Source organism: Saccopteryx bilineata, chromosome 9, assembly GCF_036850765.1.
Source record: "Saccopteryx bilineata isolate mSacBil1 chromosome 9, mSacBil1_pri_phased_curated, whole genome shotgun sequence".
Taxonomy (NCBI): domain Eukaryota; kingdom Metazoa; phylum Chordata; class Mammalia; order Chiroptera; family Emballonuridae; genus Saccopteryx; species Saccopteryx bilineata.
In genome coordinates this window covers 87,412,946-87,429,638 of record NC_089498.1, presented here as the reverse complement: position 1 = coordinate 87,429,638, position 16,693 = coordinate 87,412,946, and positions in this window count along the sequence as shown.

Genomic DNA, 16,693 nt, shown 5'->3' with positions numbered 1-16,693 from the left:
ATAAAATTTTTTTAAAAGCCTATCCCTTAAGATGTATTTACATAAGCTTTGGGGTTTGTACCATCAGCTAAATTAAAAGATGGCACAAAAAATGGCTCCCTATATGGGAGTCTATGGGAATTGGGGAAGATGCTACACATATTCAACAGTCTCCATATGACAAGTGTGGAGAGGAATCTCTCAACTCCTGATATCAGGAAGAGCTATGCTTCTTCATACTGCTAGGTTGTTATCTTATGATTCTGTGAATACTTGAGGTGATTATGTTTTCTATGGAAGCTCTTAAGTACCAAGCCCCCTTTTCCTCTTTCCCTTTCTCCTCTACAAATGTTACTGGGTGCTTGCTGTGTAATAATAGTTCCCAGATTTATATCATTTTCTTTCCTTTTTATTTTTTAGAAAAAAAAGATAATTTTTTTTAAGATTTTATTTATTAATTTTAGAGAAGAGAGACAAAGGGGAAGGGGGAGGAGCAGGAAGCATCAACTCATATAGCAGTTGTTTCTCACATGTGCCTTGATTAGGCAAGCCTGGGGTTTTAAAACCAGTGGCCTCAGTATTCCAAATTGACACTCTATCCACTGTGCCACCACAGGTCAGGCTATCTAATTTTCTTTATTGCGATTTTCTCTTTGTCTTAATTTTCTCATCTCCTTGTTTGTTACATAACATTAATTCTATCAGCTGTGTCAATTTATACATTGAGAAAAATAAATACAAATATATACTACTAGAAGTCTGACCTCTGAGGGTCTAAAGACTGCTTTTAACTGAGGTTAAAGATAAAAGTGCAAACCAAGCTGAGCAGGGCTCCACAAATTTTAGTATGTATCAGAGTCTCCTATGGAGCTTAGTAAAACCCAGACTGCTGGGTGTCACCCTGAGTTTCTGATTCAGCAGGCCTGGGTGGCACTCAAGAATTTATTGATTTTATTTTTTGTTTGTTTGTTTGTTTGTTTGAGGGAGGGAAGGAAAGTTTAGTTTTCTGTTTGTTTGCTTTTTTTATTTTAGTGAGAGAGGAAGGGAGGGAGAAAAGAGAGACATGGACATTGATCTGTTCCTGTATGTGTTTGACCACAGATCAAACCGGTAACCTCTGTACTTTGGGTTGATGCTCTAAGTCTAACCAACCAAGCTATCACACCAGGGCAAGCCTGGGGTTTTGGCTTTATGACCTCAGCACATGCCTCACCCACTGAGCTACTACACGTCAGGCTCTCTGCCCTCTCTACTGTTGGGTATTTGTCAGCACGTGCCTCATCCACTGGGCTACTACACGTCAGGCTCTCTGACCTCTCTACTGTTGGGTATTTGTCAGCACGTGCCTCACCCACTGGGCTACTACACGTCAGGCTCTCTGACCTCTCTACTGTTGGGTATTTGTCAGCACGTGCCTCACCCACTGGGCTACTACACGTCAGGCTCTCTGCCCTCTCTACTGTTGGGTATTTGTCAGCACGTGCCTCACCCACTGAGCTACTACATGTCAGGCTCTCTGCCCTCTCTACTGTTGGGTATTTGTCAGCACGTACCTCACCCACTGGGCTACTACACGTCAGGCTCTCTGCCCTCTCTACTGTTGGGTATTTGTCAGCACGTGCCTCACCCACTGGGCTACTAAACGCCAGGCTCTCTGACCTTTCTACTGTTGGGTATTTGTGCTTTCTTTCCTATTAAAGTTTAAGTTAGCTAATGGTTTATATATTTTGTTGTGTTTTTTAAATAACCATCTTTTTTATTTTCTGCATATATGGCCAGTGGCCGCCGCCATCATGGCCATGCAGGTTCACATTGGATTTAGGTAGATGGTAAAGAAATAGTGGAGCCAAAAAATGGTGGATCAGTCCACTTATTAAAGTCTCGCACTGGAGGACAAGCAAACACACAGGGAAGACTGCTTCCCTCTCATTCAGAGCTCTAAAAGCCCTGACACATTCTCCAGTTCACAACCAGGAGAATCTTCTCTGGTTCTTCCTAGAATCAAAGGCCCCACCAGTCTTAGCGGAGCTCGCAAAAGCCCCTCAGCTCTGGTTCCCCATCTGCACATCTTCTCCCTTCTCTGCCAACATGGCTTCTTCTTCAGCACTCTGCATTCTCTCTGCTCTCCTTGCAAAACTACCTGGGCCCACAAAGACCCCTCCTCCAGCAAACATTAGCAAAACAATGGCCCCTCTCAAGCAGGAATGCAATCCACAATTTGCAATCAACTGCCATGCTCTGAGTGCAAGCACACACAGTGGCTACCCAGTGCCATTTTATAACAATAAAAATGAGCAGACTCAAAAAATACAAATTTTATGAACTCATTTGCCCAACATTGCACTACTTTTTTCTGTTTTCCAAATCATTGTTTATAATTTTATCTTTATTAATTTCTTTCTTCTGCTTTCTCTTGGTTTACATTTCCTTTTTCCTAGCTTTCTATTTTGGATGTTAAATTCATTTTTATTTGTGTCTTCATTTTTATTGTACCACGTACTTAAAGCTGTAAGGTTTCTTGTGACAACTGTTTTAGTGGCATTATTGGAATTCTATGTCATGTTTTAATTATATTTATGTTCAAAAAATTTTGCAATTTTATTTTTATTTTCCTTATACTCCAAGAGACTTTCAGTTGAGTGTTTTTAAATTATCAGGAAAATTTAGACTTAAAAATTTTTTGTCATTAATATCTAGTTTTATTGCATTATGATCAGAAAATGTTATTTGTATATTTCTGTTCTTTGGAATTTATCAAGGCTTTTTTGGTGTTCATTAGAAAAATATTTGCTCAAATTTCATGGATGTTCCATGTGCATTTGACAAAAAGGTACATTCTTTTTTATATAGGTACAGAATTTAAGATCACTTTATAAGATCTGTTAGTTCCCCATTACCTCTGAGGAGCCACTGAGCCATTTCACCTGCAGATGTTGTAAAGTACCAAAAGGCTACAGAATTAATATTAATATTTTAGGAGGCTTGGAGAACATTTTATTAATTTGGGTTAAGAGAAATTGTGAGAATAGTCTCTGTGCTGTGTGATTAGCATAGCCAGGATGGCTCTTGCCATTGTATTGTAAATGAAAAGGGAAGGAAAGCATAGATTCCCTGACATTCCACCACACCTGTGGGGAAGGGAGTGAATGGCTAGCCAGGTGCAGGAAGGGAAAAGCCAAAATGAACCTTTTCTTATAGCAATGAGCCATTTGCGGGCATTTGTCCCCAAAGAAACTACCTCTCTTATGTAAATGCATGTGGTTAATACATCTGACTCTGGACAGAGAGATGGCGGGTGAACACTAGAAAATATAGGAAGGCCTTTTAATATGTAAAGAGATATCTTTCTACCATTGTGTTGACTTGTAAATTTTGTTTTCTCCAAAATGATGTATGGTTTGCAAATTGAGCGTGGTCCTATCATGTTAAAGGACATATGACTATAACCAATAGCGGTAAGGGGCTCCTAATTGCAATTTTTGCTTCTGTACTTCCCACTTACAAAACTATAAAAACTAAGTAGGACAAAGGGCCGGCGCGCTCTCCGTCAGATTTCTGTCGGAGTTCTTACCGCTTGGCCAAGCTAGACAATAAAGCTTTAATGTGTAAACGACGGACCTTGCTTCTGTCTTCCATAATTCGGGTCCCTCCAAATTTGGATTAACAACCTCTAAACACTGAACAGAAAACAAGACACTAGAGCAGTGGTCCTCAACCTTTTTTGGGCCATGGACCAGTTTAATGTCAGAAAATATTTTCATGGACCGACCTTTAGGGTGGGATGGATAAATGTATCACATGACCGAGACAAGTGTCAAGAGTGAGTCTTAGACGGATGTAACAGAAGGAATCTGGTCATTTTTAAAAAATAAAACATCGTTCAGACTTAAATATAAATAAAATGGAAATAATGTAAGTTATTTACTCTTTCTCTGCGGACCGGTACCAAATGGCCCATGGACCAGTAGCAGTCTGTGGCCCGGGGGTTGGGGACCACTGCACTAGAGGACAATCTCTGACGTGGGAGACACAGACACCCCCTGAAAAATAGACCTGGAAAGAACCACAAACCGTAGAAAGAAGAAAATTACCCTTCCTTTACTCCCCTCACAAAAACAAAACAAACAAAAAAAAACACTATAAGATGTTCAGAGAAATAAAAAACACTATTGCATCCTTTAAAAAAGAATAGTTGTTGGCCTGACCTGTGGTGGCGCAGTGGATAAAGCATCGACCTGGAACACTGAGGTCGCCGGTTCGAAACCCCGGGCTTGCCTGGTCAAGGCACATATGGGAGTTGATGCTTCCTGCTCCTCCCCCTTTCTCTCTCTCTCCTCTCTATAATGAATAAATAAAATCTTTTTTTAAATATTTTATTTATTGATTTTTTAGAGAGAGAGGAGTGAGAGAGAGAGACAGAGAGAGAGAGAGAGAGAGAGAGAAGGGGGGAGGAGCAGGAAGCATCAACTCCCATATGTGCCTTGACCAGGCAAGCCCGGGGTTTCAAACCGGCGACCTCAGTGTTCCAGGTCGACGCTTTATCCACTGTGCCACCACAGGTCAGGCTGAATAAATAAAATCTTTAAAAAAAAAAAAGAATAGCTGTCATTAAAAAAAGAAATGTTCTGAAAACACACACAAAAAAGTCTTTAGAAATGAAAATGATACAGGCACAATGAAAACTCGTTAAAGGGGATGATAATTAGAGTTGAGAAAATCTCCCAGAAACAAAAACAAACAGAAAAAGAGATTGAAAATAGAATATAACATGATCTAATTAGACTCCTGAAAGTTTGCTTGATTGCTGGCATACAACTAATAGGAAGTCTTTACTGGCAGATGATTCTCTGCAGGGCTTAGATTCAATAGACCCTCTAAGGAGGCTGAGCAGGCAGGGTCTTAGAGCCCTGCATTTGCCTTTCCCATCTGTGAACCTGTCCTTGCTCCTCACCTCTGGGTGCAGGATAGGGCTTCCCAGATCTAATGTCCTTCCTGGGAATTCTAATAGAACCCACCATGGTCCTCTGCCCCCATTTACCCAAGACCTGACCTTTTCTAGTGCACATACCAGACGGAATCACTCAAGGATGGCCAGGCACTGGACCCTGGGACCCAGAGTTCTTCTTCCTGCCCCCAACCCCCAGCCATTTCTTAGGATATCAGTTCCAAACCCATCTAAAACCTCTCTGACAAACCCTCATTTGCTTCTTTTCCGTCACAGTAGGGATTAAAAGGAGGTTTAACTGTTAGCAATACAAAAGTGTTTAAGTTAAAGAGGGTCCACTACTCCTTAGAAACGCAATGTACACTCTGCTTCTGCTGAGGTGACAGGAAACGCCTTCATTCTTTCTGAATGAGTCACTATTTTTGTGGCTGGACAGAAGGCTAGTTACAAAAGGAGCAACAACATCAATGTAGGTTTGGTTTTTATATCCTGGAATAAAACAGAGAATTCCAAGTGGCTCTTAAAACAAAGGCAGTAGGTATACTTGTACTGACAAGGAAAACTACCAGGAAGCAAGAGAAGTGCACGGAATGTGTGACTAAAGCCTGACCACATGGCTCCAAGTCCTGGCTTTGTCCCTTGCCAGGTACACTTTGTTAGGCTTTGGGCAAGTTACTTTCTCTGTCCCTGTTCATGTCTGTAAATAGGGATTAAATGAGGTTGTTATGAGAATAAAAATGAGTTAATATATGTAAGCCCTTAGAAAAATGCATAGTACATAAGACGTGTCAGGTAACTAGATATTACTATAACATACTCCAATTTATGTAAAAAATTAAAGATGTAAATTTATTACACTTTTGTTCAGATATGCATATGTATTAGTCTGCTCATGGTGCCACAAAGTACTACAGACTGTGTGGCTTAAACAACAGAAGTATATTTTCTCACAGTTCTGGAGGCTGGAAGTCCAAGATCAAAGTGTCAGTTGGGTTGGTTTCTTCTGAGTCCTCTCTCCTTGGTTTGTAGATGACCATCTTCTTCCTGTGTCTTCACATGGTCTTCCCTCAGTGTCTGTGTCCTAATCTCCTTTACTTTATAAAACACCAACCATTTGCATTTGGGCCCACTGTAATAATCCTCATTTTAATTTAATTTCTACTTGAAAGACCATATCTCCAGATACAGTCATATTCTGAGGTACTGGGGCTTAGGATTTCAACGTATAAATTTTAGGTCACAATATAGCCCATAATAGCAGAGAAATTTAAATTATTTTATTTAATCATAACTAATCTGCCCCCCCAGAGTCTTTACCTGCTGATTTTTAAGAAAAAAAATTACTAACATATTAATCTGTTTAATTTTTTTTTTTTTTACAGAGACAGAGAGAGTCAGAGAGAGGGACAGACAGACAGGAACAGAGAGAGATAAGAAGCATCAATCATTAGTTTTTCATTGCGACACCTTAGTTGTTCATTTGTTGCTTTCTCATATGTGCCTTGACCGTGGGCCCTCAGCAGACCGACTAACCCCTTGCTTAAGCCAGCGACTTTGGGTCCATGCTAGTGAGCTTTTGCTCAAACCAGATGAGCCTGCGCTCAAACTGGCGACCTTGGGGTCTCGAACCTGGGTCTTTCCGCATCCCAATCCAACGCTCTACCAAATGTGCCACTGCCTGGTCAGGCTAATCTGTTTAAAATTTACATACATTTAGTGCATAATTGAATTTTAAGAAGTCTTCACAAATTTTGGATAAAAAGGGCCAATATTCCAATGGCTGCTTCCATTCTCTTCTCTTTCTCAGAAAGTATTTGGATAAATGGGGGGGGGGGGCTAGAGCTTTCAAGACCTTATGGTGCTAGAAAGCATTTGGGGTCCTCAAGCATGATGTCTGGAGCAATGTTTCTTGTTTAACCTTCTGGACAGAAGGCTCCGGGTGAGGTAGCAAACGATACACTGTAGTTCTCTGGGCTTGTTCAGGACTTAGCTTGCTCTGGATGACTTGGCCTCCCCTCGGATTCTGCAAACTCCATAGACTCTGAAATCTGTCTGTGATCCCAGGCGGTTGGTACAACAATGGGCCGGGGAGGAAAAGAATAATAGGTTATTCCAAGTCCTGGGGCACTGAGGACATTATAGAGAGGACTTCCATTAGAGGGGGCAGGCTTTTCAAATTAGCATGCAGGGTACATACAGATATGAGTTATTATGTCTTGGTGTCCACCTCAGTCTAGTGTAGTAGATGGATCCCAGAAGCAGTTTCTCTGAGAATATGGACAGTAAGTCAATTTTGTGCAGCTGGGCACTTCCAGGTGACTCATCTGGTTTAGAGCTGGGCAGAGTACAAAGGGCCAGGAACCAGAACCCAGAGAGGCTTCTCTCAGAAACTAGACAAAGTTCCCTGGACCTTTAAGCTGGTAAATGTGCTCATGCACCACTAGTGGTGCCAGTGATAGGAAACCATCTGCTTGGTGATCCAGGGGCTACCTTTCTCACATCTTCCTAGCTGGCGCCTGTGCCACTTCTTCTTCAATTGCCCTGGTTCTTGGGATCAATCATGGAAAGAATCCTTATACAGAATCCCCACTGACCAGCAGCCAGTTCTTTCAAAATATATAAAAGAAGGATGTGTGTCCTTGAGGAGCAAGCGACCTGATCATGACTGACAGGCAAGAAGTCTGTCTCTAACACTAGGTGCTGGGCTAAGTTTCCATGAGCACACAGGTGTCGAAGGCATCACCCAAGGAACTGGGCATATTAAAATCCAACCTCCCAAAGGAACAATTCCAAATTACTTTGTACACCTCTGTCCTGCTCCTCATGCATACCCCCAACCCCCTCTCCAGCTTACCCACTGACAAAGGCTGAGGTTTCAAGCTGACGGACTTACTATGTAGGTTGGAAATGCACAGTTGAGCATGACTCATAGCTTTTAGTATATGTGCTGCCGAAGCGAGCACATGACTCATAGCTTTTAAATCAAGATCTGTAAATTACTAGCAGCAGAGATTTAAAGATAAACATTAAAATCTATTTCTTGAGAATTTTTATGGATGGTAGTTAATTACTTAGGGTAAAATAGAGAAGGAAAAAAAATCAGTAAAATTCAACCTGGAAGATGTTATAATGAGACCAACGTTTGTTTCTCCCTGGTGAAAAAGTCAGAAGGTTAAGTGATCTAAAGTTGGTACGGGACTTGGTTCTATCAAGTTCTCTTGAAGTTCCTCTACTACCTCTAGAGTGTGGCTCCTATTTTCTAGATCTAAGTCAGCAACTGTGTTGTAGGCAGCAGGATGGAGAAAGGAATGAAGAAAGGCATGCTATAGCACAGGGGTCCCCAAACTACAGCCCGCGGGCCGCATGCGGCCCCCTGAGGCCATTTATCCGGCCCCCGCTGCACTTCCGGAAGGGGCACCTCTTTCATTGGTGGTCAGTGAGAGGAGCATAGTTCCCATTGAAATACTGGTCAGTTTGTTGATTTAAATTTACTTGTTCTTTATTTTAAATATTGTATTTGTTCCCGTTTTGTTTTTTTACTTTAAAATAAGATATGTGCAGTGTGCATAGGGATTTGTTCATAGTTTTTTTTATAGTCCGGCCCTCCAATGATCTGAGGGACAGTGAACTGGCCCCCTGTGTAAAAAGTTTGGAGACCCCTGCTATAGCATTTTCTTAAGGAGGTTCCCAGAAGTAGGTACAGGACACTTCTGCTTATCCTCAGCCAAACTGTAGCTCATGGTCACATCTCATTGCAAGAAGGTTGGCAAATACATTCTTTCTTCTCTACAGTTCTACACCCAGATACAAAATCTATGGCAATTGTTGAAAAAAAAAAAGGAGAATGTGTCATAGGGACAGTTTTTGCCACAGACAACTTCCATGAGATATCTACTTCTTTCTTTCTTCAATGTCCTCCTTTACATTATCCTGAACACCCAGGCACTAAGCCAGTAAAACCAGGAGGCTCTGCTTGACCCGCCTGATCAGTGGAAATCTTTGGGGGAAAGAATAGGAATTGAAAGCAAGCAGGAAAATTGAGCAAATTTTTCTATTCTTTCCATCAAGTTACTCTTCACTGGAAACATATACAAGAACCATCCAAAAGGCAGCCTTTAGAGCACATAAGGAGGACATTTGGAGAAGGAATAAATCATAAGCTAGACTGAGAACAGGGACCCTGCCTTCCTATACACAATTTTATGCTTGGTGCCTAGAATACAGCCTATAATATAATGAGCGTTCGAAAACATTTGTTGAGTTGACAAGAAAAAGGCTATTTATTTTATTTGATGTTTATTTTATTGATTTTAGAGAGAGGAAGAGAGAGAGAGGAACATCAATCTGTTCCTGTATGTGCCTTGACTGGAGATCAAACCGATAACCTCTATGCTTCAGGACAATGCTCTAACCAACCAAGTTATTTGGTCAGGGCCAGGCTAACTTTTTAGAAGTATCATGCAATCATCACCTGCATGGTCAAGGCTCAGAAAACTGAGATATCCCGCCGCCCAGACCCTGAGAAGGATGTTGACTGTTCCTTATGGAAAGTGAGCCCTTGTTTATCTTCCAAGAGAAACATGCAGATAGAGCAGGCATGCTGATTTCATATTACTGAGCCTTGCCCTCCCTGTATAAATGCCATTTGTCTGCTAAGGTTGGGGAGGTTTTGTGACTCTGGGCTCCCTGCCAGGCATCAGCTTGTCATTATTGAAGGTTCACGGACTCCCTTCTAGTAAAAGTCATTTCCTTTTTCAGTTCAACTGTTCTATGGGAGAATAAAAGTGCTGTGGCTAGAACTGCTTCATTTCTTTCCCCCACTGGCAGGAAGCCAGGGAGAGGTCCAGAGTGGGGCCAGTCCCTGGAGGTGGGGTAGAGCATAGGGTGCACCTCTTACTGGAAGCTGCAGTGTGGGAAGCAGAGGGCAGGTGTGGGGACTCCCAGAATGACCCAAGACAGTTTCCAAAAAGCCAAAAAATCTAATGGCATTGACAAGGAGCAGTTCTCTGTGAGCTGAAATGGGGCTCTCTCCAACTCATGATGTTGAGGGGGGAAAACCAAGTGCAGAGTAGTGTGAGCAGTATGCTACAATTGGTATAGGAAAAAAGAAATAGGTGTATACACACACATATTTGTACATTCAAAGGCCATCTCGTGGAAGACATTCAAGAAACTGCTAACAGTGGTTGCTTTTGCAAAAGGGATCTTGTTACTAAGAGATATGCAATGAAAGAAGACTCTGTCCCCGCTGCACACCCTTGTGTAGCTTTTCAGTGCTGTACCATGTGCACAAAGTACCTATTCAAAACAGGAAGTAAATAAGAATTAGAAAAAAATAATGAAACATAATTTTTAAAAAGAATACCAGATTTGTTGGTTGAAACAAGAAGGCTTACAGGAAAAAATGACAGGATTTGGAGCCAAGGGTGTGAGATGCAGAAAAGCCAGGTGCTAAGACCGCATTGTGATGTGAGCAAGCCAGAAGGAAAGTAGAGGGTGAGTGAACATCAGAGACAGGGAGTCATTTCCCGGGGCTGGGAGTTCATGACGTAGGGAGTAGAAGCAAACTCAAGTGCATGTCACCTCACTGTAAAACTTCATTGTAATTCACATACAGGGTCCCCCCAACTGAATTTTGTAAAATGTACAAAGTTATATTATTGCAAGATTAATGAGATGAAAAGATGAGAGACAAGTCTTTGAAGCTGGCACATCTGCAAATCCCTCTAGGTCCTGTCTACACTTCGTGCTGTTACCTGCTGGCAGATGGCTGCCCAACCTAAATACCCACAGGATTCATTCTGGGTTTAGTGGCTGGTTCAGAAATCTAGCATGGGAGTTTGTAATGATCTCTTAGCTGCTTCATATCCAGTTGACTTGAGACAATTCGTCAGAGAATACCAGGAAGTTGGAGGTCATGTTCTTTACATTCTATTCTAACTAATCTCACATCTACCATCCCTCTCCCACTGAGGGAAATCAGAATTTTTGCTTGGCCCATCTGAAAAGGAAGAAGAGGGTTGAGAAGGAGGAAGATAGGAAGTACCACTCTTAATAGATCAACATTTGCATTAGGTCCAAATAAATTCACACTATTTATGGGGCAAACAATGACAGGATTTTAATGTCTATAGAAATTAAAGAAAGTGGGAATGTTCCATGTTGAACTTATAGGTATAGACAAACTATCTAAAAAGATAAACTTCCAGCCTTAAACGTTTTATGTAAGATGAAAAAATGCAAAGGGAAGTGCTGATGTAAAGGGATTATGTAACTGAGGGCAGGCAGAGAAGGTGTCCAGTTTAAAGACAGCACTTACGATCCAATGCATGTAAAATTACATATTTACATGTGAATATGAAATGTATATGTAAAGTTTAAGATAATGAAAACAAACTAAACTTTCCATTCAAGATGTTACCAAAAAATTTTTTTAACCTTAAAAAATAAAGAACAGCCTAACCAGGCAGTGGCACAGTGGGTAGAGAGTCAGCCTGGGATCCAGGGGACCCAGGTTTGAAACCCCAAGGTCACCAGCTTGAGCATGGGGTCGCTGGCTTGAATGTGGGATCATAGACATGACCCCATGGTCACTGGCTTCAGCCCAAAGGTTGCTGGCTTGAGAAGGGGTCACTGGCTCAGCTAGAGCCCCCCCCCCTGCTCCGGTCAAGGCACATATGAGAAAGCTATCAATGAAAAAACTAAGGTGCCACAACTATGAGTTGATGCTTCTCATCTCTCTCCCTTCCTGTCTGTCTGTCCCTATTTGTCTCTGTCTCCCTAAAAAAAAAGTAAAGAACATCATAAATATAACAAAATTATTGAATCTGAAAATAGGAAAAAAAATACAATTAACAAATAAAATCTAATAAAGAAGCATAAATAAGTAGTCAAATACCTGGCAGATGTAATATAGAAAAAAGATAATGCAATTACTACATGTATTGTGGACAATGGTTTGTAAACATTAAACTATGGGTTTTGTAATATTCTCTCAATCATGTTCCCTAAAATCCATTTTGCCATTATGGCCCCAGGGCAGGTGGCCAAATGTCCACCATGGGAAGAAGGAGGCATTAACAATGGATAAGCGATTTCCTGGCATAAGTGGAAGTAAAAGAAAGCCTTTCTGGTTCTGGGAGGGAAAGAAAGAGAGAGAGATACATAATGGTGTCAGATTCCAGCGACCTTGAGTTTACCTCTCTCCACCTTTGGGTTCCAATGTTAAAATGACAGAGAAAAACTGCACTTTCAGATCAAAAGCCTAAAGCAAATGACGCTTGTGTTCTCTTCCCTGTCAGTACTTTGGGAGAATGTTTCTTACAAGGAGCTCCCACACCTTCTTAGGGGAGAGGAAGCGCATGGAACATTCATCAGGGGGAGAATGAGAAGCACACCCCCACCCACCACCCCTGTTTCTCTGGGGAATGCAAGGAATCCACAAGTGCCCTTCAGCTAGCTCCCAGTAACATTTGGGGTGGGCAGTTGAGTTGAGAACCTGTGAGGCAGCCAGAGGACACTTTGGTGAGAGCAAGATGACTTCTAAGCAGAGGCTGTGGTGGAGACGTGGAATAAGGCTCCTCTGCAAAGTATGGCCTTTGGACCCGCCCAGACCTATTAATCAGAATCTCTGGGTGTGGCGGTCAGGAGTCTGTTTTGACAAGCTCTCTGGGGATCCCTCTGTGTGCTCAAGTTTGAAAAGCACTTTGGAGATAGCCTGGTGAGAAGAGTGATGGGGAAAGTGTCCAGATGGTCAAGGTTTGTGTGAGTATGGGGGGGGGTATGCTCTTCAGGTGCCAGTTGGACCCCATGGGCAGACATGACAGAATACACACTGTAAAGACTACCTTATAATGGGTAATTACAGAGGAATTTAAAAGCTGTACTCTTTTGTACCTGAGTAGCCTGTGCAAACTTTTCACCCTAACACAAATATGCAATTTAAAATAATAAAATGTTGCTTGTAATTGACCATGGGTACTAATAAAGAATGATATAAACATTTAAAGAAATACCAAGCAGCCACTAAAAATTATATGGTCAACCGTTCATGACTTATTCTTAACTGGTTAAAAAAAATATTATAAAAACAGTATGACAAGATTCATTTTGTAAAGTGGCATGTGTATGTGTGTGTACACACAGGAAAAAAGACTTGAAATATATACACTAAATATATTCATATTGACTATATTGTGGTTATCTTTAGGGTGTAATCTTACAAATAGGTATTTTTACAATTATCTACATTATCTATTTTTTTCTACAATGAATATAAACTATTTGTGTAATTAAATTTTACAAAAACATGTATTAAGGGTATTTATTAAAGTAAGCTGTAAGAAAACAGAAGCCCTAGTTTAAAATAAGGATGATTCGTTAAAATAGTGGTTAGGTCATTTTACAGAGGCAGAAGCTGATGCTGTCTGTCCCCAACGTCACAGAGCTGGCAAATGCAGAGTCAGGGTTTCAGCCCAGACACTGGGACTGGTACATGTGCACTCTTTTTAAAATATATTTTTCAAAGTTTATTTATTTATTTTAGTGAGAGAAGAAGGGAGAGAGAGCAAGAGAGACAGGAACATCAATCCTTTCCTGTGTGTGCCCTGACCGGAGATCGTCAGCAACCTTTGTGCTTCAGAACAGTGCTCTAACCAACTGAGCTATCCAGCCAGGGCCACCTGCACTCTTAACCGGTGGTGTGTTTGCTGATTTGCCACTAACAAGGTACATCCACACAATGGATCCAAATATCATGGAGACCAAATTTCTAAAAGATATATAGTGCATGAAAAAAAATGCCCATAAGATAATGTTAAATGAGAAAAAAGCAAGTACAGAATTGAATGTCTACCTCCCCTTTCCCTGTCAAGGGCAGTTTCCCCTCACAGACAGGGAAGAGAGAAGATTCTGACCTATGAGTTTCAGGCGGGGCCATCAGCATCAGGGGCTCTTTCCTGACCATGACCTGCTGGATGACGGGTCACTGCCAGGTCACCTACGTCCTGGTTGCTGGTGGTCTTCCAAAACAGCACAGATATGGTGGGGATGTGCAGGAGGTCTCTGTTCTCTACCCTCACCCTTGGTGGTCCGCATGAATCCCTCTCCCAACACTAGCCATATCAGCAGGCACACTTCCATTTCCCAAATGATTGCATAACTTAAACATTTTTATCCACAGACATGACTAAGACTACCAAGAGGATGATCTGAGGACGAGTATGATAAAGCACACCTTGCACCACCCCGACCACACCCAGCTCTCCCTAGACAACTACTTCAAGGCATCATTTGTTAATTCTAGACATTCTCTCTTTACTTTCATGATTTAACTGCCTTGTGTCACCTTCTCCTTTTGTTCTCCCAGTATAGTTTTATTACTATTTTCGTTTAAATCAATACACAAAGGCTACTTTATTATATCTATGTTGACAGTGTTCTTTTTTTTTTTTTTTTTTTTACAGAGACAGAGAGAGAGTCAGAAAGAGGGACAGACAGGAACAGAGAGAGATGAAAAGCATCAATCATCAGTTTTTCATTGCGACATCTTAGTTGTTCATTGATTGCTTTCTCATATGTGCCTTGACCGCGGGCCTTCAGCAGACTGAGCAATCCCTTGCTTGAACCAGCGACCTTGGGTCCAAGCTGGTGAGCTTTGCTCAAACCAGATGAGCCCGCACTCAAGCTGGCAACCTCAGGGTCTCGAGAACCTGGGTCCTCCGAATCCCAGTCCAATGCTCTATCCACTGCGCCACTGCCTGGTCAGGCACGACAGTGTTTTTTGTAGAGGTAGTGGGTGTGTTTTGATGACATTACCTTTCTTTTATACCTTTGTGTCTTTCTTTCCTAGAATCCTAACATTCTTTCTTTTCTTCCATTAAATTATAACCACAAAACAAGTCCTTTGTGGTGTTAGGAATGGTTTTCCCCCCTACCTTTTACCGAGGAGGCAGAGACCCTTTCCAGTGGCATCTGTCTGCCTACTCTGAGCCGGGACTGGTGCCTGATGTTGGTCTGGGGCTTTGATGAGCACAGGAGAGGAAGAAGCTTAGCAGTGCAGAAGGTGGTTATCATGCTTCTCCCCAGAATCTGAAGGGACAGCAAGGAGATGAACCGCTCACAGAGGGGATACCAGTCCTGCTCTGGGCCTCCTGCTCACACCTTCTCTGCTGTGGTGACATAAACCTTCATTTGATCAAAAACCACCCCCACCATCTGAGGAGCAAAATCTTGCTTCCCATTCCTCTATTTCTTCATACAGCTCCCCAAGCCTGATCTTTCATTCTATATAGTCTCCTAGGCTTCTGAACAATGATGGGGAATGCCAACTTTATAACCCAATCACCAAAGCATCCAAGGCCGGGAGGGGCTTTGGCCTCCACGGACCAGGTGGAGACTGCCATTGGGTCAGCTCTCCCTTGCCACACCTCCACAAGTGTGACTTCAGGTTCTTCCACTTCCTCAAATCATGTATATGTTAAATCCAGCCCCAACACTGCCATGTCCTGAGGACAAACAGCATTGCTAGTTGCCAGGGACAGTGCCCAAACCCACAATGAGCAAGGCGGTGTTCCCTGAACAGCCTTATAATTAGGGGCACACCTCCTTTTCCTGGGAGTTGGCACGCTGCATTTTGATGCTGTCATGTTTACGTTATTTCCTGCCTCTCCTTGGGGCTGACCTGAAAAATAAAGGAGCCACATTATGCTCAGAGGAGCCTTCTTGGTTATCTCAAGAGGGCCTGTAAAATGGCCCTTCTAACAATGACTTCATTTCACTCTCAGCCAGGAGCCCCTGTTCCCCAAATCCTTCTGAAGGAAATAATGCCCAATTCTCCCCATTATAAGAGCATGTGGTATATTTCCAATATTACATCTACTGGGGAAAAATACACAGGAGGGAAATACACCAGTATGTGACAGGTGTTGTCTCTGGGTGTGGACTCAGAAGTGATTATCTTTTTTTATACTTTTGTACCATTTTCCTGTTTTTAAAAAACTATATCTACCATGAGATGCTATTAACAAGTGCTTAAAAATATTTAAAAGTATCTATAGCATACAGGGGAAGTGAGCCCACCTCGAGCAGACCTCCCTGGAAGCAGCCTTATTTGGACATGTCTGAGCACTGGGTGGGGGGCAAACGGCACTGCTGAATCCCCAGGTCCTAGTGCAGTGCCTGCTGTTTAACGGGCATATATAGATTTTTAATTAAAAATTTAAAAAATTTTTTTTGATTTGAGAAAGAGAGGTTGATTTGTTGTTCCACTTATTTATGCATTCATTGTTGATTCTTAAATGTGTCCTAACCAGGGATTGAACTCACAACCCTGGTGCATCAGGACAATGTTCCAACCAAATGGGTTACCTAGCCAGGGCCAGGCATGTACAGTTTTTTAAAAATTATTTTTATTTATTTATTCATTTTAGAGGAGAGAGAGAGAGAGAGAGAGAGAGAGAGAGAGAAGGGGGGAGGAGCAGGAAGCATCAACTCCCATATGTGCCTTGACTGGGCAAGCCCGAGGTTTTGAACCAGTGACCTCAGCATTCCAGGTTGATGCTTGATCCACTGCGCCACCACAGGTCAGGCCAGGCATGTACAGTTTTTAACTTATAGTTGTGAGTGAATGAGAGGGGAGGGATTCCCAAAGGTGGAGCCTGATCCACTCAGGATCTTGGTCACCAGGGAGGAGACCGGACGTGGAGCCTCTCAGCCCAGCTTTTTTTTTTTTTTTTTTTTTGCATTTTTCTGAAGCTGGAAACAGGGAGA